The 23,113-nt window shown below is 41.1% G+C and overlaps 1 protein-coding gene across 2 annotated transcripts in view; it reads left to right on the forward strand.

Moving 5' to 3' along the window:
• The first annotated feature begins 5,691 nt into the window (after positions 1-5,691).
• Positions 5,692-23,113, forward strand: part of IL1R1 (interleukin 1 receptor type 1) — a 63,518-nt gene continuing 46,096 nt past the window's right edge. For both annotated transcript variants that reach the window (XM_054701964.1, XM_054701966.1), the window contains exon 1: positions 5,692-6,010. The gene's annotated coding sequence lies outside the window, so the exon portion shown is untranslated. The remainder of the gene's footprint in view (positions 6,011-23,113) is intronic.

The following is a 23,113-nucleotide window of genomic DNA, read 5'->3' on the forward strand; positions in this document are numbered from 1 at the left end:
TGCTCTCTTGATAACTATTTTGTCTTCAGATTCCAGCTCTGTTTTCTAATCTTGAATTTACCTTTTTTTTTTTTTTTTTTGCAGGGGGGAATGGGGACTGTATTCCTCCCTACCTTGTCTACCCACTCTACTGTCTCTACTATTAACTTGTCACAACAGGAGGGTGACCATAACTACATCCCTAGCCAGACTGAGTGCACTTCCTTGGAGGGGGTACTGCAGGGGGAGCCCCAAAAGTACAGTGTCTGAAACTTTCCGTTGGAGACCCCTTTTCAGATTGGCTCATTTCTCCCAGAGTATAAATATGTTTACAGAGTAACACGGAGTATCTTGGTATTCATGAAAGTATCCGGCCCTATGAACTGCATTCTTCAACTCGTTCCAAGAAAGAGCAGATGCTTCCATGAAATCCTGAGTCATTAAGTCCTCAGTGTTCTGCCTATTCTCTCAGTCTTTAACCCCATCAAACAAAAGACTGAATGATCTTCACTAGACTTGGCTTAATCAGTTCTTGTTTCCTCTTAGCGATCATGGCTTCATTAAATGCTAAAAGACTATAGCTGTAATAATGCATCTGGATTCTTTCCTGTTCACAAGCCTGGGCTTGCAAAAATCCCTCAAACCCAGTAATGGATGTGGAAGCTGTCTGGTTTTGTAGGAATCTGGGAGGTACATTGTGGCTTAGTGGTCTGAGAGAGTCATAGAGCTTATTTGATTTGTTTCTATGTCATTGCCTGGAAATCAGCAGGCTGGGTTCAAGCCAGTTCCCCCAGGGCCTAACCACAAGGGTTATAAGGTGGCCATTAGGCATTATGTGTTAGCTTTTCTGGTTTAAAGGGACAAGTCAAACTAACAATTGTCACTGGACGGCACTTCAGAGATAATTTAGACCAATGCCTTTCAATTTGAATGTGTGCATGAATTGCTGGAGAATCTTTCTGAAATGCAGAATCTGATTCAGTAATTCTGGAAATGGGGTCTGAGAGTCTCCATTTCTAACTTGCTCCCTGGTGATGCTCCTGGTTGCACTTTGGGAGCCAGGACAGACTACACTGTATTTTTTTTTTCCCAGGTGTAGAAACTGAGCTCCACAGAGGCGAAGTGATTTCCACAAAACCACAGAGATAAAGCTAGAACCAGCTCTTTATCTCAGGTCTCCTAGGACTTGGGTCAATGTCTGTTTAATCACAAAGTTGTTGGACTTAATAAATCAGGTTTACTATCCTTCCTTTTTTTCTTTTTTAAATTTTTATTGAGGTAACTTTGCATTATAAGATAAAGATGTGCATTTTTATAAATGAAAATCTGTACATTCTACATTAAGTTCACCATTAAAAATCTAATTCCATCCTTCATCAGTTGACCCACTTTGTTCAATATACCTTCCCCCATCCCATCTGGTAACCACTAATGTGGCCTGATAGTTTAAAAGTTTATTTTTGTTTTATTTAATTCATTTGTTTTGTTTCCCCCTCTACCATATATGAGTGAAATCATATAGTATTTGTATCTTTTGTCTGAGTTATACCACTAAGCATATCTTTTCTGTCCATCCATATTGTTGCAAATGGCAGGATTTCATCTTTTTTATAGCTGAATAGTATTCCATTGTGCACATACATATACCACCTCTTCCCACCATGTGTTAGGAAGACAGACAATTAGATTTTTTCCAAATCTTGGCTATCGTAAATAATACTGCAATTAACACAGGGATGTTTATATCTCTTCCAATTAGTGTTTTTGTGTTCTTTGGGTTACCACCTATTTTTAAGGAGGGAGATCCAAGGTTAAACACCAGGAGTGCTCATGTTTGTGTGCTGACACACACACATACTCATGCATGCACACATTTCATGTGCTTTATCATATTCTCTTTTCTCATCTGTTATGATGTGTAGAAACACATGTATTATGACTATATTTAAGATATTCTTAAATGCAAGTCAATTCTGAATGTGTAAATTTTGCCATAAAAATATTCTGGAAAATACCTAAGATATTTCTGACCTGCAAAGTATAAATACAGATTTGGAGTTCTACACAGACCATGTTACTGATAAAATTGTGTCATAATGACATCTTCAGATAGTTTTAATAGTAAAACACTAGGCTTGGCTCAAGTAATTCTTCCTCTAGTATTCACAAAGAACACCGAAGTTTTCGAGATTTTCCATTAACTATGACTATTTCCCTAACTCTCTGAGGGAACTGAACAATTGTCAAAATCCAGGCAGGAGGGGTGTGTATATGTGTGTGTGTGTATGTCCACACATGTTAAATACATAGTACAGATTTTTGACATTTTTCTCCCGCTAAGAATCAAAAAGTGAAAGGGAGAAGAAATTGTATAGAGTTGAAAAAGATTAGAAAAATCATAAGGATTCAATAAAGGTTCAGATAATAAACTAAAGTTATATGAGAAAAATTGAGGTGACTAACTCCTATTTTGGGAGGAAAAATCCCTAAATTAGGGTAAGCCTCTTGCACAGTCTGCTATCTATTGGATCATATGCTTCTTGGAACTCAAAGGCTGGGTCTTCCTAAACTTTCTTTAATTTGTTTTTTTGTCTTTTTTTCTAAAGTGCCTAGAAGATAATCTTGCACCCACATGCCAGAGTACCTCTTGGATGAAGTATCAGTCACCCTCTAGCATTAGTCCTCCTGGCCAGAAGCCCTAATAGATGCAAATGTGTTAAGAGTAAAATAGGGCTTCCCCTGTTGGCACAGCGGTTGAGAGCCGGGCTGCGAAGCTGCCCGCAGCCTCTGCAGCGCCGGTTCGATTCCTGGCCGCCGGGCGAGGGTCCCACACGGCGCACAGACCTCTCCTGTCTCCTGCTGCTCCCCTCAGCAGTGTACTTCAGTCTGCCTGCTCTGCTCCCTGCTCTGACACTGGTGAATTCTCTCACCCTCCCACGCTTCTGACTATACCCAGTGTTTGTATAAATAAATAAATAAATCTTTAAAAAAAAATAGCCATGTCTGTGGGTTCCCTGGAAGAAGCTACAAATCACCATGACAGCTGCTCCTTTCTTCTTATTTCCCTGTCACGTACACTCAGAGCACAGATGTTGACTTTCTTTCTTTGTGGGAGGAAAAATTCAAGAGAAAAGGAAGAGGAGCAACCAGAGGAGAGGGAGGAGGAGGAAAAGGGAAAAAGGAGGAGCTGGAGAAAAGGAGGTCAGACTCTTTCCCACATACTGTCCCTCCCTCTGGCTCCCCAGCTGCCTCTGATCTCTTCTGTGGAGCCTGTTTAAGTCACGAAACTTTTGGTGGCAGGTAATTGAAAACCCAACTCAAATAAATAATTTGGCTTAGAAACACCAGAAAGGATGTATCAGCTCTCACTACTGAACAATCTAGCGATACTATGGGTGGGATAGTTTCTAGCACTTTCTCAGTCCTTCTCTGGAAACCACTCCTATATGTGTTGTGTTGGGACTTCATCCTTAAGCTTATGTCCTTCCTTGTTTAAAAAAGGGTGTCTGTAGCAGATGTTATGGGACTGCCACCCCCTACTGTGGAGCAGAAGTCCTGAGACTTGCTCTGACGGGACCCCCCTGAGGCCTCAAGATGCCATAGAGGATATTTAATGTTGCCTGGCTTTGCTCTGAGTGACCCCATCTCTTGATCTCTTTAAAAGGAAGGGTAGGATGACCTTGTGTAGAGGCAGGAAGGACACTGAGCAGGTTTTCTGATCCAGCAGACCGGGTAAAGGAGGAGTCAACGTCAGTAGTGGCTTTTGCAGGTCTTTTATTTAGGTTTACCAGGCATATGGCAGGCAGGGTTGCTGGGGGGCCGGGAGGCTGGCAGGCCTCCCAGCCCCCAGCAAGTCTTTACTCTATCTGGGCTCTCTGGCGTTCTCTGCTTCTTTTTCGGCATCTCTTTTGGGTTCTACTGGCATCCCTGTGACATCGCCCTTAAAAGCCCAGTCTTAGCCCAGGTGAATCCCATCTACCTATGCCCACACCCTACTCCAGGTGCCGCCATCAGGCATGCATTCAGGACCGCAAGGATCCATCATCTATCCTGATGGCGGGAGGGCAGAAAAGCCTGTCATTTTTCCTTACCCTACACTCTGGTTGACTCAGATCAGTGGGGTTGAGGGTAGAATTGAGGGAGGAGTTAATCCCCCCAAACCCCATGGCTACTTCAGATTGAAGGATGGGTGGGAAGTTTTCCTGACCTTCTAGGGTCTTCTTAGGTGTTTCATTGAAATTGTCTTCAGCAGTTTGTTGATCCTACCAATAGCCAACATCTGAACTCTCACATTACAGAGAAGTTAAAAATGTCAACTAAACCACTACAGGAATGTTGTCTTAAAACTCAAGACCAGCCAGCTTATTCTTAATGTGGAGGAAGTCCTTAATGGCTAATATGGAACTTTTACTATCTCAATTAAAGCCCATCAGTATACCAATTAATCACAGCTGCTTAGTAACTACCCAGAAGGCAGACATTCTGGGATGTTTTCTGGAAAGCACATCAATAAGTGTGAGGAAATTTCACTGTCCCTAAGTAGATATGCCCTGTTCCCAAATAAATAGCACTGCTTCCAGGTAATACTTGATGAGCATTGCCGGGCTGGTCACAACCCAGATTCTACCCTGCTGGACTAAGGGAAATCACTTTTTCTATGCCTCAGTTTCTTCATGTATAAAATGGGTCTAAAGATTTGAAATTTCCTAGAAGAGTTTCTAACACATACTAAATGCCCACTCTTGCTGTCTCTGTTATTGTTTGCTATTATCACAGAGACAAGACATGGGTTCAAAATGGGGAGAATCAGCCCAGGATGCAGAACAGGGTGTTCTTGAGTGTATAGTGGTAAAGACCAGACATATGGAGGATTGTGTTTGTGTGCATGTTGGCATGTGTGAGTGGATAAGGAGAGATGGGGAGAGAATGGTGGTCGCAGAGCATGAGCAAGCCCAGGCTTCAAGAGTATTTTCTAGTTAGTGGGTGGCCCACCCAGATTGATCTAGGGGGAATTTGTAACAGGCAATGGCAAAAAGGTGGAATGGTATGTTGAGGTCAGATCTTGAATGCCAGATTCTCTGTGCTATAGATTTTCAAGTAGTCCTGGGCACTTTGGATCTGGCTTCTGGAGGGGTCATAAGAGAGAAATAGAGGTAACTGGACAACACTGTCTCTGTGGATGGATCAGGTCAGAGGCTCTGGCTATGGTCCTGTCTCCCCACATCCTCCCTGCCCTGACACATGAGGATTTCAGTGGCTCTATCCACTGAAGAGAGCCTCACAATGTTTCCAGGGCACTGGGATGGGGGAATAGATGGAGGGAATCACAAAGAACCCCTGTATTAAGAAATGACTGAATTAAGTAAGGGTCCTGTGGCATTGCAGGGGCTCGAGTCTGTGGCCATTGTTGTAAGAAGTAGTGGAAGGTCAACAGAAGAGGCAGAGAACGAGACCCCGGTCCTGGCCAGGACTCCAGGAGACTCTGCTGACGGGAACCTATGACTGACTGGATGTCCCACGGCAGACCTTGTCCGGGGATAGTGCGAAGTCACATGAGGAGAGACGCAGCCTTGCAGAGCGTTAAGCGGTGAATGTGCAGCAGAGTGTGGTGGTATTTTGTAACATTTGGCACATTTTCTGAATGACTCTGGCTGTCTGCCAGGTACTGAGTTTCCTGTTCATAGCTCCCTGCATGTGTCATTGTTGAGAATTAAAGCGTGAGAGGGCTCTCTCACAGGTCTGGGGGAGCCCACTTTCTCCACTCTCACTGTCCGCACCAGCTGGGTGGTCTGACAAGGTGGGAGGCATCATCTTCACGTTTCCCAGCCCAGGCCAAAAGCCTTTTGGGGAAAGCAGAGTAGGAATCAGCAACTCTATCCGACTGGCTTCAAAATGTACTTTTGTTTCGAATAGCCGATATCAACTCAGCTGGCTTCATTTGGGGGAAGAAGTTGAGGGGCTTAGCTGGGAGTCCTTCCCTCCCAAGGCGGCCCCCCTTTGCCACATGCCCTGATGTTGCAGAAAGGAGAAGGTAAGATGATCGGGTTGTTTTTTTTTTTCCCTTGTAATTTTCCTCCTTTCTTTTTGTTCATGTGTGTTGTTGCTGAAGTATTTAGGAAGGACTCATGAAATCTGATATAACTGGTAATGCTGCTTGTTGAAACAAGAGTGTAAGTATTCCTGGATTTCTGTGACTCTTTATGCATATTTAACCTTCAGAGGTAAATGTGAGCCAAATCAAAAGCTTGCCTCTGACTACATAAGTCTTATTCTATGGAGGTGTCACTGAAATACATGGGAAATATATTTTGTAACTGTATACTACTTACCAGCCATCAATAGTTATGTGACATGATAAATCTTGAGGTTTAAATGAAGGGTCTTTTAAACAAGGTCCTTTTAAAATGTAATCGTTGATGTTAGAATGAAAGCATTTTATTGTTTTCCATTAAGTTTCTACAGTTTTAGAGGGGCATAATCTGGCCCAATGTTTGACCGAAGGCTTTCCATTATCATCAACAGACTTCTGTGGACTGCATTGCAAGTCTTACATATCAGCAAGACCTGTGTGCTCCCTTCAGTAAGGGCTTAAAATGTCATATTAACAAGCTGTGCAAATGTTACTCCTATAATTTTAAGAAAACTGTGTGCTCCTAGAAGGCATTATAAACTTTGCCTTGTATTTCTTATTGGGAATGCTTGATTTCTAAAATCCCCATCAGTCATGTGTGGGAAAGAATGAGAAAACAGGAAGGGGAAAGATTAAAGAAAGGAAATATGAGGGCCTCCCCTGGTGGCGCAGTGGTTGAGCGCTGGGCTGAGAAGCTGCCCGCAGCCTCTGCAGCGCCGGTTGGATCCCTGGCTGCCGGGCAGGGTCCCACTTGGCGCAGACCTCTCCTGCCACACCCGCTGCTCCCCTCAGCAGTGTATTTCGTCGGTCTGCCTGTTCTGTTCCCCGCTCTGACTCTGGTGAATTCTCTCACCCTCCTGAGCTTCTGACTGTACCCAGTGCTTGTATAAATAAATAAATAAATCTTTAAAAAAAAAAAAAGGAAGGAAATATGAAAATAAAAAGGAGAACAAAAGGAAATCTACTGTTCAGTTCTATTCAACTTAAAACTTACACAAATGCTAGTTTGCACTGTGGCTGGGAGGTGTGAAGTGGGCAGTGGGAAGGATGTTTCAAAGGATGCGGCTCATTGCTCACTGATTTGGTGAATCATGGGGGTCAGTCCCTGGCGACTGGACTGATTGGAGGAACATGGAGGATTCGTGTTTACTCTCAATGTATGGACCCGATGGGAGAAGGGAGGAGATGGTGCTTCCTAGAAGGGGTGGGGAGCACTTCTGAGATAAATTAGATCTCAATAGTGATGAGGAATTTAAAGAGATAGTTAGCAACTATGCAGGTGATGCAGTTGTTGATTTTCCACCCAGCAAACATTGTTTGGGCACAGCCTGTTAGGTTACATAGGACAAAGAGGTGACAGCCACGGTCAAGTCATGTGTGACACACACTTCTAAAGCAGATCCTTTAAAGATGTCCCCAAGTAGCATAAGCTCACTGTCACGAATAAAATTAAAGAAGAATATGCACAGATAAGCAGAAGAGATGGGACATAGACTTGTCATTACAAGTTAATGCTGTTTACATGGTGGTGGATATTTTTTCGCTGTACACATTTACATTTTGAAAAAATGCTGGTACAACACTGGCTGCTTTTCCCTTTTGGCAATTTATTGTGAGCATCTTGCTGTGATAATACATTTCTTTCTACAAAAACTTTTAAATCACATTACATGGTTAATTTATTAATTCACATGGGTAATAATTTACTTGTTTCCTTTTCTATTATTAACATTTCTAAAAACAACGTCCTGTAGCTATACTTCTACAGCTCTTTGTGATTATTCCCTTGGGGTAACTTTCTAGAAGTAGACTTGTGGGGGTCAAAGGGCATGAGCATTTTTGCAGTTTTGAGCCATGCTACTAAACTAACCGAGGAACATGCTATTAATTTGCATCCCGCTGCAGCACTGGGTGAATAGCACTCTCCCCTGAGTTGGGCTTTGTAGTTTTTCAAAAAAGTGTGCTGACCTGATGACTAGCTAAAGGTTTTTGTAGCTTCGTTGTTTTAATTTGCTTCTAGGAACCCTCTGTCAAACCTTCTGGTTTCCTATTCTGCCCCTATGGGTTCATCTTCTTGACCTCTTTGGTTACTCACTGTGAAAGCAGTCATTTCTTACAGTAACTTGCCAAATTAATTTCTGAGGCTTCTGACCTCATTTGATGTCACCCAGAAAGTGTGCTGAGTGTGGGGAATCAGACACTTTTCCACTGACCTTTTCACCATTTGTGCTTTCACCAACCTAGTGCAAATCTCATCTTTATGATTTTATCTTTTTTTATCTATAAAATTGTACGATAAGGACTGAACTTCCTCTCCTCCACCAGACTGTAAAGAAAACAAGGGACCTTGAAAGAGGGAAATTCTTTGAGTAGAAAAAAAGGTAAAAACACAAAATGGTGCTATTACTATTGTTACTGAAGTTTATTTATAATCTCACCTTATAAAATAGGTAGCTTTTAGAAAGCTGTGAGTGGAATTTTTTAAGTGTCTTCTAATTCTAAATTTGGAAAGTATGTTACAACATAGATCTTGGTTCATAGATTCAGCAGCAGTGTCAAGTGTATTTCAGCTGCACATGGACATACTTTACCTTAAAAATGCTTTCTGTTGTTATTTATCCCACCTGCGGACAAGACAATGTGCACTCTTCTCTTGTTTCAAGGTCACCATCCACCAGCCTTGCTCTGACCCTGTAGGGTCAGGACAGGACACGGTGCAGGTTTTCTGATCCCATGCAGACCAGGTAAAGGAGGAGTCAGAGTCCTCAGTGGCTTTTTGCAGGTTTTTTATTGGGGTTCACCAGGCATATGGCAGGCAGAGGTGCTGGGGGGCCGGGAGGCTGGCAGTCCTCCCAGCCCCCAGCAGGTCTTCACTCTGGGCTCTCTGGCCTTCTCTCAGCTTCTGCTTCTCTTGCTTCTCTCTTGGCTTCTCTTTTGGCTTCTACTGGCGTCCTGGTGACGCTGCCCTTAAAAGCACAGTCTTAGCCCAGGTGAATCCCATCTACCTATGCCCACACCCTAATCCATCAGGCATGCATTCAGGACCACAAGGATCCGTCATCTATTCTGATGGTGGGAGGGCAGAAAAGCCTGACATTTTTCCTTACCCTACAGACCCCCAATGAGAGTTTTCATGGGGGATTGGTTTTATGTATTTCTCTCTTTAGGGACTGGTTTAGGGCTTGACACCCTGTGGGGGCTCAATAAATATTTCTTGAAGGAATCAACCCAACTGTACAGAGAAGGAATATTTCAAAAAGGAATCATAGGAGATTTAAGAAAATGGAACTTTTCTAGGCACCTTGGTTATTTTATTTGCTTAGTTTAGTTTGGGTTGGTTTCAGTTTTGATTGAGTAAATCTTTAACACTTTAAGTGGGTATCAATCAAATAAATAGCAACCAAGGGTAGAAACCAGGAAACAGAGGCCATAGCTTTTGTAAGCGCAAGTCTCATGACTTGGTTTGAATATGAAAAGAGGTGTGGGGTACAGAATGCCACCCTGACCCCTAGTTTGGTTCAAATCAGGACCAAACTGATATTTAGCAATGGTTTGAACTTATCTTGAGTAAATAAAGAGGAGAATAATATTTGATAATTTCATGGCAAAATTGAGTAGAAGATACAGAGATTTCATATATGCTCTCTTCCCCCTACATATGCATAGCATCTTCTATTATCAATATGCTCCCCTCTCCAGAGTGGTGCATTTGTCAACAATTGTTAGACCTACATTGACACATCATGATGACCTATACTCCATGGTTCCATCAGGCTTCACTCTTGGTGGTGTATATTCTGTGAGTTTGGATAAATGTATAAAGACGTGTATACACCATTATAATATACAGTATAGCTTAACTTCCTCGAGAATTCTCTGTATTCTTCCTATTCTTCCCTTCCTACTCTCTAGCCCCTGGCAACCACGGATCTTTTTACTCTCTCCAGATCTTTGCCTTTTCCAGAATGCTATGTAATTGGAATCATAGCATGTAGCTTTTCCAGGTCAGTTTCTTTTACTTAATACCAAGCATTTAAGGTTGTTCCATGTATTTTCATGGCTTGATCGCTCACTTTTTAGTACTGAATAATATTCCACCATCTGGATATACCACAGTTTATTTATACATGTATCTACTGAATGATATCTTGGTTGTTTTTAAGATTTTGCAATTACAAATAAAGCTTCTATAAATATCCATGTACTGGTTTTTATGTAGATGTAAGTTTCAACTCCTCTGTGTAAATACCAACATGCATAGTTGCTAGATTGCATGGTATGAGCATGTTTAATTTTGTAAGAAAATGCCAAACTGTCTTCCCAATGGTCACATCCCACCAGTAATGACTGAGAGTTCTTGCTGCTCAGAACCTCACCAGCATTTGATGTTATCTGTCTTCTGGGTTTTGGCTGGCCATTCTTTTTTTTTTTTTTTAAAGATATATTTATTTATGCATACAAAAACCGGGGTATAGGCCAGAGGTGCAGGAGAGTGAGAGGATTCATCAGAGACAGAGCGGGGAACAGAATAGGCCGACAGACCAAAAACACTGCTGAGGGGAGCAGCGGGCAAGACAGGAGAGGTCTGCCACCCCTTGTGGGTATCTCCCTAGCTGGCTGGGAATCAAACCCTCACTGCAGAGGCCACGGACAGCCTCACAGTGCTGTGTTCAACCCCCTGTGCCACCAGGGAGGCCCTGGATTTTTGCCATTCTAACAGGTATGTTGTAGTATTGAGTTTGTCTTAAAATCATTTGTGATCATAACTTTGATTTGATGAATGGTTATATTTTTAGAGTGTGCTGGGTACCCAACTATAGAATATCATAGTAGGTGAGGGAGATCTTGCCTTTGCCTGCAAGGGCCATGCAAATAAGCCAAGCTTCAGCATGAGGTGCACATGTGGGATAAGCAACGTGGAAGAGCCTGGCCACTGCTGTGACTGTGACTAAGGGGTTGAGATGGGTTAGCCTGGTGATGGGAATCTTTGGGGAGGAGGGATGAAGTCTGAGGCAGACAGGTGGAGGAGAGCAGTAGAGCCCTCTTGGAGCAACAGAAGGTTCCTACAAGCCTGTGTTGTCTATATGAGTAACTGGGAGGGAGGCTTGAGGTGCACTTGGCAACAGAGGCAGAAGCCAGATCACTGTGTGCATTTGTGGCCACAACAAATAGTCTGGATTTTATTTATTGATCAATTGATTGATTTTTGTTGTTTTATTCCTTCCATCAACCCTAATATCCCCTCTCCTTTTCCCCTCCCTCTTAACCTCAGAGTCCTCATAGTACTTATTGATGTCTACTGTTTTTGAAAGTGTTTTACATTATCAGTTTGTCTGCTATGTAAATTTCCATTATTTGTTTTTATGATTCTGATATGCTTTACTATACATAACTCTCCCAAATGCCCTCCATTTTGTTTTTCATAAGTTTGGACATACTTTTCATCCCTTTTAATGGTTTTATAATACTTCATAGATCAGATCTACCACATCTTTTTGATCCAATTGTGAGTGGATATTTAGGCTGTTTCCATGTCCTAGTTATTGTATATACTGCTTCTATGAGCATTGTGAAGCATACGGGTTTTTGCGTTGATGGTTTCACATTCTTTGGATATATACCCAAGAGTGTGACTCATCTGGCCATTGGTATTTTCATTGCTTTCATCATCTCTCTAATAATGTACCTTCTGTTCTGGATGGCAACTCATGAACCCCCTTATCTAGTATAGTGCAGGGTCTTAGGAGTCCCCAATTTGGGTGTGTGCCAGAGCCAGCAACTTAGGGTGCTCTGCACAGCAGTTACCCTTCCCTCTCATGGGTTGTACCACCCCATTATCACTACAGAGCTCATTTAAAGCTTTTCCTACCCATTTCCACTAAATTGTTGCTACTAATATGTGCTGTGTTTATCCATTTTCCCTCGAGGTATTTTTATCTCTACTTTATTGCAATCTAGTTGTGAGTGTATGGAAGAGGTGAGCCCAATACCTCTACTCTGTTGCCATCTTGCTGGACTCTTCAAGCATGTATTTTATTCTGATCTTCAGGTAACCTTAAGTCATAGACTGGAAGGATGTTGCTAGTCTGTCAAATTTTACCTAATAGACTGAATATTCACTTGCATGATGTTAGGGAGTCTTAGTTCCCGCACATGAGCACTGGGAGGGGGGCATGGTTGTATTTGCCACAAGGGATTGTGGCAGGTGCGACATTCCAGTACACTCAGTACACTCTCTTGTCCAGCCCTGAATTCCTGCGTGTGTGACAAGTGATAAACACTTTGCCTACGTATGGCCATGGGAACATTCCACAGAAATAAAACAGTCCCAGAAATAAAACTCAGTTTATGATGGGATTTCTCATTCATGGTCTCACTTGTTACTATGTTAACTGATAAACTTGACAAATTATTGTTGAGTGTCAATCTGGGCTAAGGCTAGTTACTATGGGGTAGAGGAAGAGGAGGAGGGAGAAGGGAAAATACAAAGATAAAGGGAATGTGCAGTGGTGTACAGTCTAATTTCAACACAGAATCAAATGTCAACAATTGAAAGGGAAGAAGAAAGGCTGAGGACAGTGATGAGTGCACAGCAACTTCTGGACTCCACGCAAGAACTCTGGCCTTGCAGTGTAGGCCAATTTCATATCCACCTGGAAGCCTGCTTGAAATTGATGGGCTGGAGGCCAAGGAGAGAGTTACAGGTGTGGCTTCTCTAATGCACTTCTCTGGAGGTGAGGTAGGGTTATTCTACTCTAGAGGTCTGTAGACCTCCCCTCCTTAACGCCACCTTTAAGACCAATGAGTGGTAAGAAGTGGAATTAGAACTGTCCCTTGAATTCTGTGGTCACAGCCCTTTGTGCTTCAAAATACAGCAAAATTCTTAACTTTCATCATTTTGGGAAGACTGAGAAGAACTCTCTCTCTTATACATCCTTTTTTACCCTGGCCTCCCTGGCTCTGTTATTACAGGGCCGCTTTGCTTTGTGTCTGTAGCATTGGCAGACATTGTAGAAGGGGGGAGGGGCACACAATGTTGCCTGATGCTAAGGTTCTAAGCTGAGAAGTTCTTTCATCATATGAAGAAACACAGGGGACGAAAACAAAATATTGTTGATTGGGTACTTGGCCCTTTTTGATGGCACAACTGGTCATTTGTGATCAGAGCAGAATCTGGATTACTTTGTATATGTATATGTGGTATCTGGGATGGAGGCCTCAGAACTGGTCAGCCTAAGGAGGTGCTAAGAAATGCAAGTTTTGGTGGAAGTAGGAACATGTGGACAGGAGATGGGAAGTCTGTGAGCTTTATCTCTATCCAAGGGAAGGATGGGTTCTGTAGGTGAATTCCACGTGTCCAGCCCAGACAGAAGGGAGAAAATATTTTCAAAACATTCTTCTGACAAAGGGCTGATATCAAAGATCTACAACAAACTCATACAATGCAACAAAAAGAAAATAAATAACCTAATTAAGAAATGGGCAGAGGACATAAGAAGGCACTTCCCCAAAGAAGACATACAGATGGCCATTAGGCACATGAAAATATGCTCATCATCACTTATCATCAGAGAACTGCAGATCAAAACCACAATGAGATGCCATCTCATACAAATTCAAATATAATAGGGAATTGGTAGATGTAGGTGGGAGAAACCAGGTTTCACAAATAGAATCTACCAAAGAATAATACATAAAACTAAATGCAAAGATTCACAGAAGTTCTTCCCTGGAGAGAAAATATATAATTATAGTCCACTGTGACATGCATTCTGAGACTTCACTGAGTTTAAAAGTCTGGTGAGAACTTGCCATGACTACCTCTTTGTAACAAATTTCCCTCAAGGTTTAAGCAGTCTCCAGATTAACACAGTGGGTTACTGAGTTGACTCAGGGAGAAAGGGAGGTTACGTTTTTGCTATTGTACTCATGTGGGGAATTACACCCAACATCACTCACCTTGTGTGACTATTGATCATCGACCTCAAATTCTGAGATTTATTTAACTGCAAGATCAGGATTCTAAATTATTTTTCCCAGTTGTAAGTTTTAAGAAATTTGGTAAGGTAATGTTTCTTAGTGTGTAGAAAATGGGTTCGTGGGAAAGTGGAAAATACTGGGGTCTGGGGAACAGATTGTCGAGACCATAAATTGTTTTGGGGAAAGCTACTGTTGTGAACAAGTTCCTGAAGCTGAACTCTCTGTTTACTTGGTCCCAGTCTTCCAGGTCAGCATAGAAAATGGAGTTGCTATATTAGTTAACTCTGCCAGTTACCAGATATGTACAAATAGAACAGCTGTCTGCTGAATACGATCACCCTCCCTTGTCTGGACTGTGGTTGCTAGTCCTGCCTGCATGGTGGCATCATCTGGAGAGCCTTAGGGACCACTGATGCCTGAGCCACACCCCCATAGGTCCTGACGTGATTGATCTGGGGTGCAGCCTTGGCAGAGGGATTTTTAAACACTCACAGGTGATTGTGCTGTGCAGCTATCGTCATGTGGGCCGAGAACCGCTGATCCGGGAAGTAGACGGTCATAAATTCAGTAAGTTATTCAAGTAAACAAGAAACTAGCTAGAACAAGATTGTCCAGAGTGATTGCTAACACCTGCCTGCCAGGGAAATGTAGGTCCATTGGAAAACCTTGTCCCAGGAAGTTAGCAAAGTTCCCTGTCCTGTAAGTATGCTTTTCTAAGCCATGGAGGGGCATAAGTTGTGTAAATGTAGCCCTTTTTATTCATTTGGTAAAGATGCAAGTCTCTGCTTTGTTCACCCTATAGTCAATCAGGGACAGAACTTACCTTTAAGCATTTGACTGAATGAAGGAGAGAGAAGACCTCAGGGATTGCCAGTGATTTCAAGAGGGGGAGATGAACCAGGGGTTGAGAAGAGAGTGATATAGTGGCCATTTTACCTGATTGAAGGGTTGGGGAAACCCTAGCATACTTGGGCTGGAACAGCATTTATGGTAGAAGGGTGAGGAGGAAGAAGGATGACATTCGGGGTAGAGGAAAAATGGTAATGGCTGGAGGAACAGCAAGGAGACCGGCACATAATTTGACTGAAGTCAAGAGGCATCAGGGGCAAGGATGGGAACATGACCAAAAGCTAGGGTCACAGGAGAGCAAGACAGGTCTGAAACTGGAATTGAGATCTGGGGTTTATTTCAGAGGCAGCGGGGAACCCTGCATCCCAGGTTTGCAGTGACAAGGTTAAGAATGGGCAGGTAGGGACTGGCCTCAATCTATCCAGTTAATCTCAGGTGTTTAAAACAAATATGTTTTTGTCTGTCTGGTTTGATAAGGTGGAGAAAAAGCCCATGTAGGTTGCACTGGTCAGTTTTGCATGGACCAGGTGGGTGTGCTGCATTAGGGTGGTTCGGACTTTTCCTAATCATTACCATGTTCTTTCTCCTTTTCTCTAACTTCTAACTTTCTTTGTCTCTCCCCACTCTGCCTTCTAAGGGAGAAATTTAAGAACGTTCCCCTCTTCCCACACACGTCATCTTCTTGTCTCAAGTAGTAACAGTGAAACTCTGAATAGAAAAAGATTACGTGGCCATTAAGAGGTTTGATGATTAGCACGGTATTTACTTAAGTTTTGCTGCATAGTCTCTTAAGTAAAAATAGTAACTGCTTTTTCCCCTCTTCTGTTTAAAAAAAAACAAAAATAATATTTAAAGGTCAGTCAAAATTTGGCACAAATGGCCAATAATACACTTCTGCAAATGAAATTTCTGAACTAATTTTATTGCAACAAAATATTCTTCAAAGTATTCAGAGAATCTTATTTATATTTTAAAAAAAAAAGTCCATATAAGTGTTGCTAGTGCTTCAACCTAAAAAGGGGAATAGAGAGAGAACAAGTTCCTTGTAGTTGAGATCCCTTAGTTTAAGTCTATTTTTAAAGTATCAGAAAGTATTTATTGAGTGCTTTGCACTGTGTTAGATACCATAGAGGATTATTAAAAAAAAGGCTGAATATTGTATCCCACATTTCATGGATTTGCTTCTTTTTTTTTTTCCATCGGAAGAAACAGGTGAAATCATGTTAGCAGATTTTCCACATTTGGTCCCAGTGTTTTCTCAGGCTAAATGACATATTTCAGAAAACAACTTTCATATTTATCTTTTCTCATGTCTACGTCTTACTGTTTTATGTTAATTCATCGTCCATTGTGATAGATTTTGACGCAGTTGGAAAGACTTACAATGATCAATGGGAAGGAAGAAAAATTACTTCAAAAAGGTAATGCTAATTTACGTAGGAGTCTTAGATACATGACAAAGTAAGGTGATAAACTATTGAAAGGTCTTAGTGTCAACATCAACATCTTCATTTTAAATATTGGTTAGTTTTGTCTCACACCTACATCTTTTCTCACCAAACACATGTCCAGTTTGGGACTGGGAAGACACCCTTATTCTACTTACAGTACACTTGAAATTGTAATTCCTTCCCCACCCATCTTTGGGAAACCAAAAATAACAACACAAAGCACCTACTATGTGCCAATGACCACAATGAAGACTTCCACCATATTTTCACCATCCTGGCAAGGTGGACTCGCTTCTCCCCTTGTGACAGACAAGGATCTGAAGTTGAAGAAGCGTAACTGAAAAGACTAGAGCTGGAGGCAAACAGGCCCCGCCTCTCTGTGCTTGAATGCTGCTTGTGGCATCCTCACACATGGACATTGTTGCTTAGCTCTCTTGTTGACACTGCAAAATAAACTGGTTGCATATATTATTGATAGTTTCCTCCCACTTCTCAGATTATTAAGTAGCGGAAAACATTTCTTTTCAGTCAGCTCTCTACTCAAAGAACCATCTTTAAGTCTCCACCCTGACTTTTTCCTGGAATGTTTCCTGCTTATTTATTTATTTAGATGAATCTTGTTCCAAAGAAGACTAGAGGCAGCTTGTTGATTTTTTAAATGTGTATCCGATTCTGCAGTCCCCTGGGGGTGTGTGATATGGGTTTCTCAGCAATGGCATTTGTGTTGGAAGGACACTGTGTGACAGAAAACATTCTGTCTGGTGTTCCAAGTATCTAGCTTTTAAGGGTTGCCTGCATTAATTAAGAGCTCAGAAAAATGCCAAAGTTGCTCCCGCCTAGGGGTTTTCCATCAAAAGTCAGTCCTCTGACATGGCAAAGAAAAAAGATAATTATCTTTCTAAATATACAGATTTTCAGGCACCATTTGCAGAGATTCTGCTCAGGAGGTAGGAGTTTAGGATGCTGAGGAGACCTCTTTCACAGCCAGCATTGGAGCCCCTAACCCAATCATCCCATTATTGGATTTATGAGGTCTCTTTCCTATATCTGGAGCCAGAGGCTATCTAGCCAGGGTTCGAAGAAGTCATATTTCAATAAACAGTATCAACAGTGTCAGTTACCTTCCCAGCATGCTTGCCAGCCCAGAAGGCAAGCCATGAATTGCACAAATTGGAGCAGTTGATTAAACTCCTATGTAAATACCTATTCTGGGGCCCTTTGTGTATAGCAGCCCTGGAGATGGATGACTGGTGATTTGGACCTCAGTTGTCTCTGCTTTGTTCATCCTCCCACTTTGTCAAGGGTGAGGAACACTTTCTCCAGGTCTCCATCTCCTGGAATTCCACTGACTGATTTAGTGCCCTACCTTCCTGTAGAAGGATCCAGGACAGAGGAGTTGTCCTATAACTAAAGACCAGCGTATTTATGAACAGTGCATGGTATAACAAAACCACGTTAACTGAGAGAAGTCTAACTGGTTGTAGAAGAGTTGGGGCAAAGAAGATAAAATATCATTCAATGAAAGGGATGAAAAATACTGGAATATAGAACAGGAATTTTTTAAGGTGCATGTTAGGTCAATCAATCAATGATTTAAAATCTACAATATGTCAGACTTTCTTCTAGTTAATGATAATACAACAGGGAACAAAAGAGCATTACATTCTTGTGGGGATAGATGTTAGTAAACAAGAACCTAGAGTAATGTCCAGTAAGTTAAGTGGTGACATGTAGGAAGAAGCAGCGGTAGAACTTCAGATGTTTGGCACCTAACAGCTGGGGAACCTACTTGGCAATGAGAAGGGAGATTTCTTCGGCAATAATGATTTGGAGTTTAGTAGTGCAGGAAAACTTGGAAAGTGATATTGCCATTGTCAAGACAGGAAATGATTCAAATTTGGTAAATTTTTTTTTTTAACAGTAAGAAATGAAGTGAAAAGAACCATGTTGGCATGGCAATAATTACATTTCTGAGTTTATGTCAAGCATGTTGTGAAGCTTCTCATTGCAAACCAACCTTTTATTTCCTTGAAATATTTTATTTTCTTTGAATACTGTTCAGATTTTAGTTCCTGGCATTTCTTCATGATAGTGACTAAGTTCACTTTCCTATCACATGGAGACCAGGTTATTTAGACTTTTCACACTAGGTTACTTTAGACTGGTGTGTGTGCAGAAATACCCTACTTTTTAAATGTGATTTTGGTTGGTGCTTTCAGAATGAGGCATTTTTGGAATCAGCTGTGGTGACAAATGTATACTCTCTTAGCCAGAAATATAAACTCTCTCTTTTCTGGAGAACTCTATATTCCAAAGTGACATCTTATTAGGAGTTTATGCTTAATCAATGTTCAGTAATATTTGTTTGTTTGCATAATATCAATCAGCTAAATACTATCAGGTCCATTATTTATTTGTAACTTTTTCTAATTACTCTTGTGTAACTGGACACTTTCATAGGTTCAAAGAATCCAAATATAACTAATATCTGGCAAATAATGATCATATTTACCACTGAGTATGTGTCAGATGATGTCAAAATGTTCTTTATATTTTAATTCAGCTGGTCCTCATAACAACGCAATAAACAACTCAATAAATTAATAATATTATTTTACAATCAATGAAACTGAGACACAGAGAAGTTAAGTGATTTGCTGAGTGCCACAACGCCAGTACATGGTAGGGCTGGGACCCAACAGTTGCGTGGGTCTAGGCTCCTAACCATACCAGACTCTACTCCTTCTAGTTCTAGAAGCAGACCTCATGACTCCTATAACTTAGGGTGCTCTTTTCTTTACAAATGATGCCACGACAGTGATAAATGGTGAGAAGTAGAAGGCAGCACTATGACTGGGAAAAGCATCCGTTTTGGAGGATGAGTTGAGTCTCAGATTGGTTATTTCCTTCACTGATTATTCTTGGCTGAGTTCCTTAAGCTCCCTGGAATATCTCTTCCTGTCTATAAAAAAGAGGCTATAGCTACCAGTAGTGGTGTGGTGATCATTAAACGTGATGTCCTGTTAAAGTGTCTCACTCATTTTCAGACACATACTGGATCCCTGATACTACCCATTCCATCCCTGTATCAGTGGCCAATGACTAGGCATGGATCACAGATGAACAGTCAGAAGACTGTGGTGAAGTAATTGGAAATCATACTTGTATCCTCCTTCCCTCCCTCATTCCTTCCATCTCCTAGTCTCTCTCTCCCTCCCTATCTTTCCTTTCCACTGCCAGTTGCACAATCTTGGGTGTTTTCCACCAGGCTGGTGCCTCACAGCATATATCACTGTCTTTAAGACCCCACAGTTACCAGGCTGTTCTTTACTTGACATCATTCACTAATTCCTTTCACAGAAGACTTGGTTTGGGCTAACATTTTAAAATTCTAGACTATGTTTATAAATATTTCAAAAATATTCCAACCAAAATTAAAGGAAAAATATTTTGAGATGTGGGAACAATTTTAGTCATGTTTATGATTAGCTGTCTTTTTTTTTTTGTTATTATGCCTTTATTGAGGTAATACTGGTGTAAAACACTGTATGTGATTCAGAGGGAAAGGTTCAGATGTCTGTTACCACATCACATCACCATAAAGACCTCATTCCTTCACCAGAGTTCAGTGGGCCCCTGCTCCCCTTTGCTCCCCATCTTCTACCTCCATCTCTTTTCTCAGTTCTACCGATTTCTAGGGCTTGCTTTTGTATGTTCTTTTGTTTTGTTACTTTATTCCAATATGTGTGAAATAACCTGGGATTTGTTTTTCTCCTTCTGAATTATTTCACTTAGCATAATCATTTCTAGTTCTTTCCATGTTGTCACAGTGGCAGAATTTCATTGTTTTTGTAGTTTAATATTCTGTTGTATATGTGTCATATTTGCTTAATCCACTATTCTGTCATTGAGCATTTAGGTTGTTGCTGGAACTCAGCTATTGTAAATAGCATTTTTAAGGTTCTTAGATGTGGAATGATCATAACTTATGGAGAAATTTGCAGCACTAAATGGCTAATTTAGAAAGCAGATTAGTGTCAAATCAATGACCTCAGTCTCTAAATTAAAGAACTAGAAAAAAATGAATTTCACCCAAGGAAAGCAGAAGATAAGAATTGAAATTTTTTTTTTTTTTTTTTTTGGTGGGACCCACACCGGTGGCTGGGGAATGAACTGGCCCTGCAGAGGCTGTGGGAAGCCTCGCAGCCCAGCGCTCAGCTGCTGAGCCACCAGGGGAGGCCCCGATAAGAATTGAAATATAAAAGCAATAACCTTTAAAATAGTATCATAACTATTGAAAACCTGGGCTAAATTGGCCAAAGCATCATGTGTTAGATCAGTGCATGAGGTGAGTAATGGATACTACTATTCTGCTTCTAAGCTCCTGTGTACATGAACAGTTCTTGTCTGTGATTTCTACCCCCTCCCCATACCCACGCCCATCCTCCTGGCTTAGGTTGCTCTCTCTGCAGAGTCTGTTTCAGGATCTTTCCCAAATTGCTGGCTTTCATGTATTTTCCAGGTACCTACCTCACTACTTGTACATATAGAGCAGAAGAAAGCAGAAAAACCACGCAGTACTATCATAGCATCATTGCTTTATGACTGAGATTCTCTCCTTTTTCTGAGGAGCATCAGAAGAAAATTTCTCCTCCTGGGGAACTTAGAGATTTTCTCTGCATTCACAATCCTAAGCACTGGTACCCATTCTCCACGCTCTTAGGAAAGTCTGGGTTCTGAGGCACACATATCTCTTCTCCATGGGCACCTTCTCTTTGGGAGACTGTTCACTGTGTAATCTTTGGACATTAGAAAAAATGATTCAATGAATATAGCACTCCTGAATCTGGTGATATTTTTCTTCTGCTTCTATTGACAGCAGTAGTGGCCTGCTGTTTATTCTTCTAAATACCTTTGCTAATAAGGCTTATGTCTCATGGGTTGAACTATTTTTTCTGTTTTTGGAGAAATCATTAAATAACAATGCTCGACACTAAATAAATCTTGCCATTAACAGAGCACCCCCTGAAAAGTATAAGATTATATCTACTTCTTTTACTCAAAAGAGAATATTTAAAGCTAAACCCCTATTTGAGCATCTCATCGCTCCCATTTTCCCTTAGTTTGCTGGTGATATAGTCACAACAATAATCTTAAGGAAGTCTAGAACTGGCTAGTATTCAGGGCAGATGCTGGAGAAGGAGGATGGGTCCTTTTCATGCTGAGGGACTTTGCCTGCTACCTGATACAAGTCACAGTGAATCATGACACATTCCTAAGTATAATCATGGTGTTTTTAATCTATTTTTGTGCAACCAACTCAGAGATCTTAAAATATCAATGTATGATTATCTCTCATGGTTCTGAGGGTTTATGGGGCTCAAGTGGGAGGCTGTCCTTTGGGATATCTTCTAGGGATGTACTTAGTGACTGCCTTGGGTTGATAGGTTTAGCATCCAAGATGGTGCTCTTCTTTTTTTTTTTTTAAATTTTATTTTTATATTCCCCATACAATTGCAACCCCCTTATTTTGACCCCAATCCCTCCTTTCCCCCACCCCCCCATAGTGTGTCTCTGGTTCATAGTTGTTAGTTGATTTTGATTTTTTCTTTCTTATAGTTATTCATTTTCCTGGTCCCTTATTTAAGTTTTCTAGATTCCTGCTACGAGTGAGACCATCCGGTATTTTTCTTTTTCTTTCTGGCTTATTTCGCTGAGCATGATCCTTTCCAGCTCCAACACTAATGATAAAGGACTGATCACAAAAATCTACAAAAAGCTGATGTGACTCTACAAAAACAAAGAAAATAACCTAGTCAAAAAATGGGCAGAAGACCTAAAAAGAAACTTCTCCAAAGAAGAAATACAAATGGCCAACAGGCATATGAAAAAAATGTTCAGCATCACTTACAATCAGGGAAATGCAAATCAAAACTACAATTAGATACCATCTCACACCAGTGAGAATGGCACATATTAAAAAAACTAGCAACAACAAATGTTGGCGAGGATGTGGAGAAAAAGGAACTCTTCTGCACTGCTGGTGGAAGATGGTTCTCTTCTATGGCAAGAGTTGGTTCTGGCTGTCAGTAGGGGCTGTAGATTGGAGAGCCTCCATGCGGTTTGACATTTCTAGTAATATGGTAGTCTCAGGATAGTAATACTTATCTAGCAGTTTTAAGCGCTAAGAGTGAGTATTCAAGAGGTCCTGAAAGGAGCTGAAAGTTTATTGATGATCTGGCTTTAGAAGTCCCAGAAAGACAAATCAATTTCTTTTTATTAGTTGACATTGGTTGAGTAGGTAACTGAGGTCAGTTCAGATTCAAGCTCCTTCTTCACTGAAGGAGGAGCAAATAAGGTACAGCCTTCTTTAATCTACTATAGCAATCATATTAAAAAGAAACCACTTAGAGAAAATAAATTGACAGTTATATTTCTAATTTATAGTGCCATTTTGAAATGATCCAATAGTTTAAAATCTATAACACAGAAGTCTGGATTTTGGCAGGTACTTATGGATAGGGGACAAAACGTAGATACAAATTACAAAAACTTGCAAAAAAACGGACAAACAAATATAATGGCACCATGTAGAATTACAAGGGATTAGATTTAAAGGAGATTAGATTTTAATAATGAGTTTAAGGAAGACAGTATTTTTGTTATGTGTCTTGCATATGATTAAAGCCCAAGGTTTCAATAAGAACTTACCTTGTGAAATGGG

The sequence above is a fragment of the Talpa occidentalis genome, unplaced genomic scaffold (assembly GCF_014898055.3).
Source record: "Talpa occidentalis isolate TD23 unplaced genomic scaffold, MPIMG_talOcc4v2.1 talOcc4.5, whole genome shotgun sequence".
NCBI lineage: Eukaryota > Metazoa > Chordata > Mammalia > Eulipotyphla > Talpidae > Talpa > Talpa occidentalis.